Source organism: Salvia splendens, chromosome 7 (assembly GCF_004379255.2).
Source record: "Salvia splendens isolate huo1 chromosome 7, SspV2, whole genome shotgun sequence".
In the NCBI taxonomy this organism is placed as follows: domain Eukaryota; kingdom Viridiplantae; phylum Streptophyta; class Magnoliopsida; order Lamiales; family Lamiaceae; genus Salvia; species Salvia splendens.
The window spans coordinates 13,138,074-13,153,228 of record NC_056038.1 but is presented as its reverse complement, the minus strand read 5'-3'; positions in this window follow the sequence as shown (position 1 = coordinate 13,153,228).

The following is a 15,155-nucleotide window of genomic DNA, read 5'->3' as shown; positions in this document are numbered from 1 at the left end:
GGATGGAGGGAGTATCATATACTACCTGCGTCATAGAAAAATTACACTAATTTTACAATTTTGGATGGTCTCCAAAAATTAGATCAAATCTAAATATGGAAAGTTTTTAATAAATTGTTTGACTTTGTAGAGAAATCGTTTGACGTTAGTCTAGGACCAATTGTGATCCGATTTGAAATGTTCAGGATGCAAAAATTCAAAAGGTAAAGTTTAGGATCAAAATCGTAAAACTGGCATATGTTCAGGACCAATTTTGGCCTTTGCTCTAATCTATCGCAAGTTTTCTTCACAAGCTCTAATCTAATTTTTTTGTCGCTGCTTGTCTAGTCGAGTTCATCGATCTACACGCACGCGGAGATACCCCAGGTGGAAGGTCTTGGAAAGGGTCGAAAACACGGATAGAATGCGGATCAAGTTATATGGAATGATAACCGAACCGATTGATTCAGCTAGCAAATGTCGTTGCCACTTAATCAGTGCACTCTAGTTCTCGCTCTTTCCTCCTTGCCAAAGTAATTTATAACTCCCAATTTCGCACAACTTTAACAGTAAAGCGGCAAGTTCGGGGTCGATCCCACAGAGAAGTTGGTGTGTCGAGTGTGTGAGTAGTGAACAGGGGGTTTTGGCTGCTGCCACGCTTTAACTGGGGAGTTTTAACTACTGATTTTACTCTAGGCAGAATTTAAACTATTTAACTTGCACAAGGTAAATTTAACTATTTGATCAAGTGAGTTGCAGACGAAACGAAATAGTAAATGCGAGGATGAAAACTAAAGCACTTTAATTAAACTAAAACTTGGAGATTTCAGCAAAGCTTGAAATTTAAACTAAGCTAACTACTGGAATTTGAACTAAACTAACACTTTGAAAACTAAGAAAGCGGTAAAAACCGAGAAGAATCTCGGCAGGAGACTTAAAATTACGCTAGCAGAAAACAAGTATTCTGCAGCGCTCCCTTCGGTCGCCCTTCTAACTAAGCTATCTAGAGATTTTGACTAAGCTAGAGAACTAAACTAAACTAAACTAGAGAGCTAAACTAAGCTAGAGAACTGAACTAAACTAGAGAGCTAAACTAAGCTAGATAACTAAGCTAAACTAGACAGAAAGTAAAGGAGCGGATCCGCTTCTTGTGGTGGCATGTCCTCTATTTATAGGCTCGTCTTCGACTCCCAGCTGGATAACGATCTTGACAGGGAATATTCGCTCATGCAGATAATGAACGACTCATTGATTGCTACGTGCTATTCTTCTAGAATGACGACGCTTTTTAGTAACAACTTCGTGACTCAGCTTCGTCCTTGCGTCTCATATTCCAGCACGTGTCCCCTTCTAGAACGTTGTCCTTGATAACAGAATGGTGCGCCACATCCAGCTCATTCCTCATATGTCCTTCTTCTGGCAACCAGTGGTCCCCGCCTAACTGCTTGAGTTCTCCCCTTGCTCAACTCCCCCGATTTTTGGCCTTTTTCGCCGATTGTACTTGCTTGATCAGTTTGGCCTTATTACCTGCTCACTGGCGAGAGTTGGGCATGTGTGGTGGAATATCATCCACCACAATTGCCTCTATTCCGTCCTTTACAGGTGACCTGTTTGCAACCAAATAGTTGGTCATTCCTGCGAACATTGCTTTTTTTCGTGCATGCCATTCCCAGCTTCCTTGTTTGGTTTGATCAGCTCTCTCTTCCTGGCAGCTCCACTGTCTTTCAGATATTGGGTTGATCAGGTACAGGCGTTCTTTAGGGAAAACGAATGGAATGGCTTCCCCAGAATCTCCTTGCAGCACTTGGCTTAGTTGATCCGCCTTTCCGTTCTCATATTTTTTCCGATCAACTGCTTCCCACTCAAATTCCTGTAGAAGGAGTAACCATCTGATCAAATGCGGGTTTGACCCTCCCTTAGCCGATACGTCTTTGATGGCCGCATGGTTTGTATACACTTTCACTTTGGAACCAAGTAGGTACTGTCTGAACTTTCCAAGTGCAAGGACTACTGATAGAATTTCTTTCTCGGTCACATCATAGTTCCTTTGTGCTCGACTCAATGTTTTTGAAGCGTAGAGGACCACATTTCTTCTCCCCTGGATTTCCTGCGTTAATACCGCCCCACAGCATAGTTGCTAGCCTCACATATCACCTCAAAAGGGTGATTCTAGAATGGGGCGCGTATTATTGGGGAACCCATCAGCTGGTTTTTTAAAAGCGGAGACGCGGCCTTGCAGGCATCAGAGAATTCAAACTTCGAATCTTTCTGGGGAAACTTCGTCGGGAGTTGGGGTCCCTTTGCGAAATCTTTGAAGAATTCTCCATAAACTCCAACGCGCCCCAACACGGCTCTGATTCCCTCCTGGTTGGTGGAGTACGAAAGTTTTGCCACCTGTGTGCGCTTTGCTGTGGCTGTTCGAAGATCTGCCCAGTTTGAATTTCGCTTCTTGGGTATCAGTTTGAGTTGACACTGGAAGAGCAGTTCCTCCTGGCCCATTATGATATCTTCCCTTCTCAAAGTGGGGTCGGTCATTCCCCTTTTTTATAATGGCTGGAGGCAGGTGCAGTTTTGGATTTATCTCCATCAGGTCTGCTGTTTTCCACTTGACTCCTTCTTCACCAGGCCTCAGTTTTTTCCTTGATTGCCCTTTTTATCCAAGCAGATTTGGTTTGACGTGTTCGTGATACGTCTGGCTGGTCAGACTCTTGATGGTAACTGGTGACCCAGATAAGGGCAATAATTGCTCTGTAGGTGAGGGATTCTTCCTCAGATGTATACTGGATGAGATAGCTTGGTCAAGCGGTTTTGCGATCTACTCCGATTGAATAATCTCTTTTACCTTGGCTGGTCGTGATGGTTGGCAGAATTCCATAATTGCTCTTTCAATGGCTTGTTCGTCCATTTCCACAGTCATTGTTGCTTCAAACCAGTAAGCTGCTTCTCTCTTAAGTTCTTCGTCATTAGTGGAATCAACGGGGATTTTCTTCTCCAGATCCTCTTGCTTCAGAGATCTGACAGCCTCTGCCGATTGAATGTTCTCTCTGCCCTGAGGCTTCATCGCAACTTTGTGGATGTCGATCGTGAGTCGTTCTTCGTTAAACTCTAGGTTTATTTTCCCATGGCGGACATCGATGACTGTGCCGGCAGTGGATAAGAATGGTCTTCCCAAAAGAATTCCGACAGACTCTTCCGCCTCTGGCTCCGTTATCTTTATGACAAAAAAATCGGTGAGGTACATAAATTTGTTAACCTTGACGATTTCATTTTCCAGAACTCCCTCAGGATAAATACAAGACTCATCTGCTAGTTGTATCTCTAGGTCGGTTTGGGATAGTTTTGGCTCCCCCAGCTTTTTATACATAGAATATGGCATGACATTGATGGAAGCTCCTAGGTCGCACATTGCTTGCTCACTTAGAACGTCTCTGATGGAGATCGGAAGTGTAAATACCCAGTCTTCTTTGGTGGGAGATCACTATCTCCGGTCACCTTTTCTGCTTCGACCATCTTCTCCTTCTCAGCAACCTGTTCACAGTTGCTAGACTCCCTTTCTTTGGTGACTTGATCAAGAGGGCTGGGTTCGAACCTTTCGTTATGATTGAGTCTGGGTGCTGGAAAACTCGCCATTGAGCTTGGATAAACCCCTTCCGTTTTTAGAGCAACAACATTTACATTCTCTCGCCCCGTAGGTGGCTGCACTGTAGCAGGAATCTTTCCTTCATTTCCTCTTAGTTCGCCCAGTGACATTGCCACCTGAGATAGCTGCTTAGTGAGCATATCGAGTGCAGCCCTCTGTTCTTTTTGAGCTTCTTGAATCTCTCGTATTGTATCTTGGGACTGATGCGGGATCATCACATCTCCGGGACCTTCATTTTGCTGCTTGTTGTATCTTTGATTAAAACGACCTCCTCCATGGCCTTGCTGATAGTACCCGGATGGTCCATATTGCTCTGACTGGTTCTGGAGGAAGTAGTTCTATTGGTTCCCTTGCTGGTTTCCTCTTGGATATGGTGGAACATAATTCACTATTTGAGTGCTTGGCTGCCTTCCTTGGTTACCATACTGAGGGATCTGGTGTTGGTATTCCCAATCTCCTTCCTGTTGTCGGCTTGACCAGTTAGGCTGTCCTCCACTTGACCAATTTCCTTGAGGTCCACTTGACCATCCTACCTGACCTCCCTGCATTCTGTTCCCTCCAGTGTTCGGTCTCTCCTGGATTCGAGAAGGCCAGTTGGGCTGCCCGTTGGAGGGTTGCACCTGCTGTGTCGAGGGTGGGGGTGGTTGGCTTTGATTCTGATCAGTCCATCTGAAGTTGGGGTGGTCCCTCCAGGGAGCGTCTCATTGCCTTCCCTGAATCCAGTTGCCATTTGCATTCCAATGACCTACAGCATTTACTTGCTCTACTTCAGGGGGGAATTAGCAGTAATAATAATGATGTTCTTCTGGCAATGACGGATGCGGCGCGAACTGCATTTCCTTGGGTGCAGACTATGGCGGCGGTTTTGCCTTTTCTACGGCTTCCAGCAGTTTCTTCTCCATCTGCTCAAATTGAGCCTCCAGCTTTTCATCATTGCGCGCCTCTGCTGCATGCACTGCTCCTCTCCTGTGCTGCCCTCGAGATGTTTCGTACGACCGTTTGGCCTCAATCAGCCTCTCCAGAATATTTTTGGCTTGGCTAAAAGGGGTTTTAGAGAAATCCCCTTGAGCTGCGAGGTTGAGGTCGTTCTTGCTGTCCACCGTAAGTCCGCCATAAAAGATCGAGTAGATCTCCCGCTCCCCTAGTTTGTGATTAGGGCATGCTTGAAGCAACCCTTGGAATCTATCCCAGTATTGGCCGAGGGGCTCATCGTACTCCTGTCTGGCTTTCGTAATCTCCCGCTTAAGGGCACTTGTTTTCGATGCAGGAAAGAAGCGATCAAGAAATATCATGCGGAATTCGGCCCATGTTCTGATGGATCCTTCCGGCAGCCTTAATAGCCAAACGCCTGCGTCGCCCTTCAATACGAAGGGAATGACCTTGAGCCTGTAATCTTCGGACGAGGATCCAGCCGGAACGGGCTGAATATCACAGTATCGGCAGAACTCCTCCAGGAAAGCGTACGGACATTCTTTTGAGAGACCGTAAAAGTGGGACAAAACGGCCAGTACTCCTGATTTGATTGCGATGGTCCGCATCCCGGGAGTAGCGGCAATGGCATGTGTGGGCTCCCTCTCATCATGACCGTGCAGGGCGCCGATTCCAGAATCGTCGGCGAGGGCCTTTTCAGCTTCTTCTTGTTTAGGTGATGATGGTTGTGTATTCTGCTCTCCTTCTTCTTCGCTGGTCAGTTGATCAGCGGCTGTTGTTGCTTCTAATGCGGCTCTGTAACGAGTGGTAACGACGCCGGCTTCCTGGACTCTCCACTGAACGCTAGAGTTTTTGTATAGAAAGGGATGATTCCAGTGTCCACCGTGTTGGTACCTTCTCATTAACAGCAGTAAAAACAAATAAGAAAAGAAAGAAATAAAACTATTTACTTCTACGCACTACGCACAAACGTGAAATAACACCATGCTTCCCCGGCAGCGGCGCCATTTTGGAAGGTCTTGGAAAGGGTTGAAAACACGGATAGAATGCGGATCAAGTTATATGGAATGATAACCGAACCGATTGATTCAGCTAGCAAATGTCGTTGCCACTTAATCAATGCACTCTAGTTCTCGCTCTTTCCTCCTTGCCAAAGTAATTTATAACTCCCAATTTCGCACAACTTTAACAGTAAAACGGCAAGTTCGGGGTCGATCCCACAGAGAAGTTGGTGTGTCGAGTGTGTGAGTAGTGAACAGGGGGTTTTGGCTGCTGCCACGCTTTAACTTGGGAGTTTTAACTACTGATTTTACTCTAGGCAGAATTTAAACTATTTAACTTGCACAAGGTAAATTTAACTAACTTGATCAAGTGAGTTGCAGACGAAACGAAATAATAAATGCGAGGATGAAAACTAAAGCACTTTAATTAAACTAAAACTTGGAGATTTAAGCAAAGCTTGAAATTTAAACTAAGCTAACTACTGGAATTTGAACTAAACTAACACTTCGAAAACTAAGAAAGCGGTAAAAACCGAGAAGAATCTCGGCAGGAGACTTAAGATTACGCTAGCAGAAAACAAGTATTCTGCAGCGCTCCCTTCGGTCGCCCTTCTAACTAAGCTATCTAGATATTTTGACTAAGCTAGAGAACTAAACTAAACTAGAGAGCTAAACTAAGCTAGAGAACTGAACTAAACTAGAGAGCTAAACTAAGCTAAACTAGACAGAAAGTAAAGGAGCGGATCCGCTTCTTGTGGTGGCATGTCCTCTATTTATAGGCTCGTCTTCGACTCCCAGGTGGATAACGATCTTGACAGGGAATATTCGCTCATGCAGAGAATGAACGACTCATTGATTGCTACGTGCTATTCTTCTAGAATGACGACGCTTTTTAGTAACAACTTGGTGACTCAGCTTCGTCCTTGCGTCTCATATTCCAGCACGTGTCCCGTTGTCCTTGATAACAGAATGGTGCGCCACATCCAGCTCATTCCTCATATGTCCTTCTTCTGGCAGCCAGTGGCCCCCGCCTAACTGCTTGAGTTCTCCCCTTGCTCAACTCCCCCGATTTTTGGCCTTTTTCGCCGATTGTACTTGCTTGATCAGTTTGGCCTTGTTGCCTTGGTCAAGCGGCATTTCTGCACAATTTACACTCATTTTGCGCGGTAAACCGATCAAGTACTATACATTTTGCCCATAAACCAATGCATGAAATAGGCCTTATCACCAGGGTATCAATTGATGCTTTCATTGAGAGCCCAAACGGCTCGGAGTGGTGGTCGGGCAATGAACTCGCCATGACAACGAGTACGGTTGGGACCGACTCAGAGTGGTGGTGCACGGAGTGGTGGCCTGGCAAAGAACCAGCTGTGACCAACGTAGCTGTGACCAAGGAGGACGTCGACCCTTAAAGGAGGGCCGAATGTTGCAGACTCAGTTCCCACATCGGTTGTGAGAATAACTTGTGTAGGGTATATAGACTAAATGCACTCTCTCCTAACAGGCTAGTCTTTTGGGATGATTCCTCCTGTTTGGTCTGTATCAATTAGTGCTTTCAAAACCGCATTTCGGATGCATTCAGGCCATTACGTGTTTTTGGTCATGCCTTTTGGATTGATGAAAGCCCCGCCTACATTTCAATATGCAATTAATTCAATTTTTTGCCCATTTTTACGGAAGTTTGTGATCGTCTTCTTTGATGATATTTTGGTATACAGCTCTACGGTCGCCGAACATGGTCGCCACTTGGGAGATGTCCTTTTGATCCATGCCGCAAACTCGTTTGTGAAATTGGGAAAATGTTCTTTTAGCAAGACGAGCAGTGAATATCTTGGCCACATCATCGGCAATGGCTGAGTGGCTTATGCCAACCACGATCAAGCAGCTTCGCGGATTTTTGGGTCTTTCGGGTTACTATCGACAGTTCCTCAGTCAATATACCATGATCCCCGCCCCATTGACAGAACTTCTAAAAAAGGACAATTTCCATTGGACCGCGGAGGCCACTACAAGCTTTGAAAATTTGAAAAAGGCCATGACGACAACCCCGGTTCTCCGCCTCCTCGACTTCATCAAAACCTTCATAGTGGGAACAGACGCCTCAGACCTAGGAATTGGGGCGGTTTTTTTGCAAGATGTTCATCCAATCGCCTTCTTTAGTAAAAAATTGGGCCCTCGACGTCGCATCACTTCGACGTACCACAAGAAGTTATACGCAATTGTTGAAGCAGTTCAAAAGTGACGTCAATATCTTTTGGGTCGCGAATTTGTCATCTTGACCGACATTCGAGCCGAGGATGTGAAGGATGATCATTTGCGCATTCTATACTCCGTTGTTATGTTCGGAGACGTATTTATGCTCATGAAGGCCTTCTCTACAACAAGAGACGAATATACATCAGTCCAAATTCGCCTTTGCGAAGTAAATTGTTGGCTGAATTTCATGGATCTACACTTGCAGGGCATCAAGGTGTTGATCGAACCTTCCACAAGTTGGCGGCAGTTTTGTTTAGGCCAAACATGCATAGAGATGTTCGTGCTTTTGAGGCTTCATGCCTAGCGTGTCAAGTGGCAAAATACTCAACCCAGAAACTCGGTGGGTTAACACAACCACTCCCAATTCCTACACAAGTATGGACGTGACCACTTTGGAATCTATAACAGGCTTGTCTCAGTCGCACGGATTCACGGTCATCATGGTGGTGGTCGATAGATTGTTCAAATATGCTCACTTTGGTCCCTTACCATCTGGTTTCGATGCACCGAAAGTTGCCCATTTATTCATGCAAATTGTTGCAAAGCATCACAAATTTCCCTCTTTCTTACTGTTCGACCGTGATCCAATCTTCATGGGCTAGTTCTGGATTGAATTAATGCAGTTGAGCGGCACCACGCTCCAACATACGACCGCTTATCATCCACAAACGGACGGCCAAACAGAAGTCATGAATCGAATGCTCAAACAATACCTTCGCATTCACGTTCGACCGTCAATCACGCTGGTCGAAACTCCTACCATGGGCTGAGTTAGCCCTGAATTGTAGTGTGCACGACGATCTGCGGGTATCTCCGTTCAAGCACTTTAGGGCCGAGAGCCTCCTGCACTATTTCCGAACCTTTCCTTTCAAGCAAAAAATCCAGATGTCATAGAGGAACTAAAGGAGCGTGCTAAGGTGCTTCAAGAGCTTAAAAACAACTTGGCTAAGATGCAGCAAATAATAAGCATCCAAGCTAATAAGCATAGACGAGAGGTGTCATTCCAGGAAGGTGATATGGTCCTCCTTAAACTCCATCCATATTGGCAACACGCGGTGGCAAGGCCGGTATTCGTGAAACTGAGTCGTAGGTTCTACAGACCATTTCGAGTTACTAAGAGGATAGGTAAGGTGGCGTATCAATTAGAGCTGCCACACGAAGCAGAGATACATAATGTATTCCACGTCAGCCTTCTCCTACCATTTATACCCTCAGAATTACCAACTAGCCTGGACACGATATCGGAGGGAGTGATCGCGGGACGACCGGTACGCGCATCAGCAAGCAAGACCGTCCTCGTCAATCAAGTTCCCCAAGAGTAATGGCAGATTCATTGGTCGGGCGGTGCCAACGAGGCGTGCAATTGGGAACATGTCGAGAGGATGAAAGAACACTTCCCAAATGTACACCTTGAGGACAAGGTGGTTACTAACGAGGGGGGAGTTGATATGGACGTAGTTCGTACCGCAGCACCAGACACCGAACCTTTGTAGCAGTGTCCGAAACACGCACCAACGTCTCCAAGGATGGTACAGCCGGCGTCGATTTCGGGACGCCCAAAGAGATCATGCGGACCTCCTAAGAAATAAGGAGATTTTTCCTAATCAATATCTAGTTAATTAAATTAATTTTCCTTATTTTTAGATTAGTTTATATCTTCCGTTCCTTTTTAGGATATATTATTTCCTTTTAATCGAGTCTTCTAGTCCTATAAATATGCTTCATACCTTCATAATTCAATAAGAAAGAATTAGAATTAAATCTTCCTTTTCTTCTTTGTCTTTAGTTTTCTTTGCAAGTTTCCTTCACAAGCTCTAATTTAATTGTTTTATCGCAGCTTGTCTAGTCGAGTTCATCGATCTACACACCACGGAGATACCTCGGGTTGTTAAGTCCTCTTCAATCTCTTCACGAATCTCAACTGTATTGGTTCCTCTGTTCATGCACATGTTAGTTTCCTTTAGTTTAAAAATTCAATATTTAATCATAAAAATTGTTAAATACATTATTACCTGTTGCGTGATGAGTGCTTGAGTTATTTTTACAAGCATCAGATGCCCACTGGCTCTTCCGTCGCTGAGAATTGCTTATATAAGATATCTTTGAACTCTTGGTAGAAGATGGATGACTATTTGCAAAGTTGTAGAATCCATTTTGCGTCCCCTCTGGTGAAGGACCCTCATTATTACGTTTATTTTTCTGCTAAAATAGCCTACCGCACCTGTGATCATACACTGTCCTGATGGACTTATCCGACAATAAACTGAAACGCCTCATCAGGCCCGATAGACTTATTTTTGTAAGGATGAAGCTTAAGAGCCAGTTTCCGATACCGTTTCTTTATCGAGTCTTCATCAACTAAAGACGTCAAACCAAGCACACCATACTAATTCGATTCTCCATTCAATTTCTCCTCTTTAGCGGCAATATAGATCTCAAGCGTCCTCACCATTTGAGAAATGCCCTCTAGTTCAGGACACAAATTCTGAGCTTCGAGAGCGAACTTCTTCACCCCCTTCATGTCCCTTGCCATAAACATCCTCTCAACAATTTCATTCGCTCTCACAACCTCATCTCTGTTGTACACCAGCTACCCCTTTCTCCTCCCTCTATGGATCATCAAGTTAACAGAACATGAAATCAACTACTCATCCCCGAAAAAAGAAATTCAACAACTAAAACAAACACAGTTAATTCATGAAACAAGGGACATGAATGGTGCTGGATACCGCGTCCCTAAACCATCCAAGCCCCTTGGCCTAGCGGTAAAGGGTGCTGGATACCGCGTCCATTCTGGAGGTCTCGAGTTCGAACCCTAGGTGGCGTATTTTGTCTTTCCTCCTTGTTATAGGAGTTGATTTGTAATTTCCTCCTTCATATATATGAAATAAATATATGAAGTTAATTTTTTTTTTTTAAAAAAAAAAAAAAAAAAAACCTCAACCCTAAACCATCAACCCTAAACCATCTAGAACAGAATTTCCAAAAAACATAATGAAATCATGAGCTAAAGAATTCTAGCATATTCATCCTTAACCTAAATCACAACAAACTAAGTATTACTTCAAACAACACAAACCCAACTGCATTCAATAAACAAAATTAAAAAATAAATAACGAGCTAATTCCCAGCAGCCTAAAATAAATAACGAGCTAATTCACTCACAATTGATGAACTGCAAAGTTCACTGATTATGCATGAACAAAAGTTTCATAGGAATCATGGAGAAGAACAGACACTCAAAGCAACACATGAAGAGAGGAATGGTGGAAGAGATCGTCGGAGAGCTATGTTCAAAGGAGGAAGAGGCAGAGGAAGAAGTCCCCGATCCTACAACAAAGCCACTATCGAGTGCTACAAATGCCATCAACTTAGACACTATAAATATGAGGTTCAAAGTGGCAAAAGCCGGCCAATTATGCGGAGATGAATGACACGGAAGAAATGCTTCTCATGGCTTATGTAGAGTTGCATGGAGCAAGTCGAAATGATGTATGGTTTCTCGACTCTGGCTATAGCAGTCATATGTGTGGAGATCGATCAATGTTTTGTGATATGGATGAAGGTTTCAAGCAGATGGTTAATCTGGAAAATAATATGAAAATGAGTTTTGCTGGAAAGGGCTATGTGAGATTGGGTCTCAATGGTGTCACTCACATAATAAGTGGGGTGTTCTATGTGCCGGTGATACGAGTATATCTACATAATATTCTCATGTCTCTATTATTTCATATACTCCCTCCGTCCACGAAAAATAGGACACATTGTGAATGACACGGGTTTTAATGTGGAATTGGTAAAGTAAGAGAGAATGAGAAAAAGTAAGAGAGAAGTAGTGTTAGTGGAATGTGAGGTCCATATTATTAGCAAGAGAGAAGGGAAAAAAGTAAGAGAGAAGTAGTGTTAGTGGAATGTAGGGTCCAGGAGGGGATACCTCAACGTTTCTGTTATCATTGACCTTCCTTGTTGCTTTGTGATTTCCACCTTGAGGGCAAGGTGGATTTCAACCGTGGGGGGTTGATACGAGTATATCTACATAATATTCTCATATCTCTATTATTTTATATATTATTGATTTAGCATATCTTTCATACTTCTTGATCACTAAGTTAGGTTATTAGGGAGTATTATAAATATGATTTTTTGTTATCTCTTGTATTAATCATTGAAGAAATACAATTATCTTTTAACGTATTTTTACTTTTCTGCAATTTATTTTTCTCAGTCTTTGTTTATCGGTTGCTCGACGGAATTCGTTCCGCAAATGGACCTCTTTTATCCAGCAATTTCTCGCCATTATTCTCTTATACGAGTTTACTCGTATCAGTCGGAGTTGAAGAATCATCTTCTAAGTGTTGGGCAGGTGCAAGAAAAAGGGTTAGCCATTCTAATTTAGTCAAATCAATGCAAAATATACCATCCATCAAGAGGTTTGATCATTCAAACGAACATGATTGCAAATAGAATGTTTATTTTGCTATTTGAAGTCACTAATAAGCAACCAAAAGAGGAAGTGTGTCTTCAAGCAACAACAAAAGATCTAGCTCAGTTATAGTATCATATATATGGTCATCTCAGCTATAAAGGCCTCAAGACTTTGCAATTCAAAGAAATGGTGAGGGGTTTGCCTAAGTTCACTGAGTCCAGCGATGTTTGTACTGATTGCTTGAAGGGAAAACAACATCGAGATTCAATTCCCAAAACGGGTACATGGAGAGCATCCCAGAAATTGGAACTTGTTCATGCAAACTTATGTGGACCAATCTCTCTAATCTCCAACAACCATAAAAGGCAGTATCTGATTTGCTTTATAGATGATTTTAGTAGAAAAGCATAGGTGAATTTTTTGGTTGAAAAGTCATATGCATTTGCTGCTTTCAAATCCTTTAAAAATCATGTGGAGAAAGAGACTGGTAGACCCCACATTCTACTAATTAATTTTCTTGTACATTTTATTAAAAAATTAATATATAAAAGTAGGACTCACACGTCATTAACTTTTTCAACCCATTTTCTATTATATTTCTTAGAACCCGTGCCAGATCAAATGGTGACGAATTATAAGGGACGAAGGAATTATTTTAATATCAATTTTAAGAAATTAAAATACTGATTCAAATACAATGATAACAATCTTATTTTTATACAACTAATGAGATTATGTTAACAATTAAACATCAACTATAAAACTAAGAAAATAAACTTTAATAGACATAGTTAGTTATATATAGTATTTTATAGTAGTAACTTAACTATAAAAATAATACTTCTTCTCGCCATTAAGAGTCTCATTTCTTAGTGGCTCGAGTTTTAAGAAATGTTAAGAAAAGTGAGTGGAAAAAAGTTTTAAATGAAATGTGAGTGGATCGTTAGTTGAAGGTGAGACTCTATTATCATTTATAGTAAAAGTGATCCGGAACTCCTATTCATGGACGGACTAAAATAGAAAAACAAGATTCATATTCACGGACAGAAAGAGTTAAAAGTAACGAAGATAAAAAAACTTGAACATGCGCAAAGTAACATATTTGCTTAACTGAAATTATGAACTCTAAATTTTGATGCTACTGATTCTACAAAATTATGTAGTGAGTATAAAATACTCCCTCCATCCCACAAAGTTTGTCTCAGTTTGACCCGGCGCGGGTTTTAAGAATTGTTTGACTTTATATTAAATGGAGGTGTGTATTGGAATAAGGTTTCAACATTGAGATTGAGGGGTGTATTTAATGTTTATTATTGGAAAGATTCCAATTGGGACAAACTTTGTGAGACGGATGAAAATGATAAAATAGGACAAACTTTGTGGACGGAGGGAGTATGGATAAATATGTACTCGAGTTATAGCTTATGTACTGAATTTATAAAATATGAATAAATATTAAGCTTGTGCATATATATGGTTGTATACATAGTACTATTGGTGGTGTTGGGTTTACTTGATAAAATAATACCAAGATATAATCTAAGATTGAATTGTGAGATTATTTTAGTCATAGGGGGTTTAGCTATGAGTAAATATCCCATGATTATCCATCTAGGATTGAGTTATCTCATGAACCAAACACACTACATATTTAACCCGGGATACAATCTTGCAAACGTAACACGGGAATTATAGAAATTTCCATAAATAATCAATTTTTTCCCTTTAAAATCCATTTGACCATGTATGCTCCAGCTTGAAGTGGAACCTAATATAATTTCATTTGGCAAAGAAATATTAGTGAGACGCACTAAATCAGATTGCTAATGTGGTGTAGCTAGACCATGAAATTTTTTCTCGGAAATATGTAGGGCTGGCAATTTTCGACACGACACGATAATCCGACACGAATCCGCACGAAATTATTGGGTTGGGGTCAAGTCTTATTGGATCCGTGTCCTTATCGGGTTGACCCATTAAGAACCCGATAATTTCGGGTTGGGTTGGGTTCGGGTCGGATGCGGGTCGGATGCGGGTAACCCATTAATAAATAATATTATTATTTTTATTATTATTTAAAAAAATATATATTACTTTAATGTTTTAATTTCTTATAAATTAGGTTTAAATGGTATAAAACGAATTTTAATTGTGTAAATTAGGTTAAAATTAAGGTTTAATCGTGTAATATTAAGTTTAAATCGTGTAATATCAGGTTCGGGTTGTTATCGTGTCGTGTCAACCCATATTATATCGTGTCGATAACGGGTTCGTGTCGGGTGCGGGTCGTGTTCGGATTTGAAGGTAGCAGGTCGGGTTCGTGTTCGGATTTACAGTTTCCTTAACAGGTCGGATTCAGGTTAGGCCTTATTGGGTTGGGTCATTATCAGGTTGACCCGATAACGACCCAATCCGCACGATTTGCCAGCCCTAGAAATATGACATTTTGTTAAGTTAAAAGATCGACAAAAAGATTCAGTGTGAAATAAGACTTTTTCTACCTTAAAAAATCATGAGATACAGAAAGTATTATCTTATTAATTAGACGAAAGCTTCTTATATTTTTCAAAGAAATTCTACAAAATTTTCATCCTAAAATGAAGTATTTGAAGTAGTAAAACAATTTTTGGGGCAGTGCTGAACTGCTGATGCAATTAAATATATTGCTAATCCTAAACAGTAAGAATAATGGTTTAATATATTATGTAGGAGTATTACTTTTATGACATGCATGTATTACAATATGCAACATCTATTCAAATATAGTTATATTTATAATATACTAAAAGAAAATGTCTTTATTACAGCATATTTATATTTGGAAAAGTTTTTAGTGTCAGTTTTACTATAGAACTATAAAGGATTACATTCTTAATTACTCCATGTTATTAATTTATGTTTGCAGTTTTTGTACTATTAGAT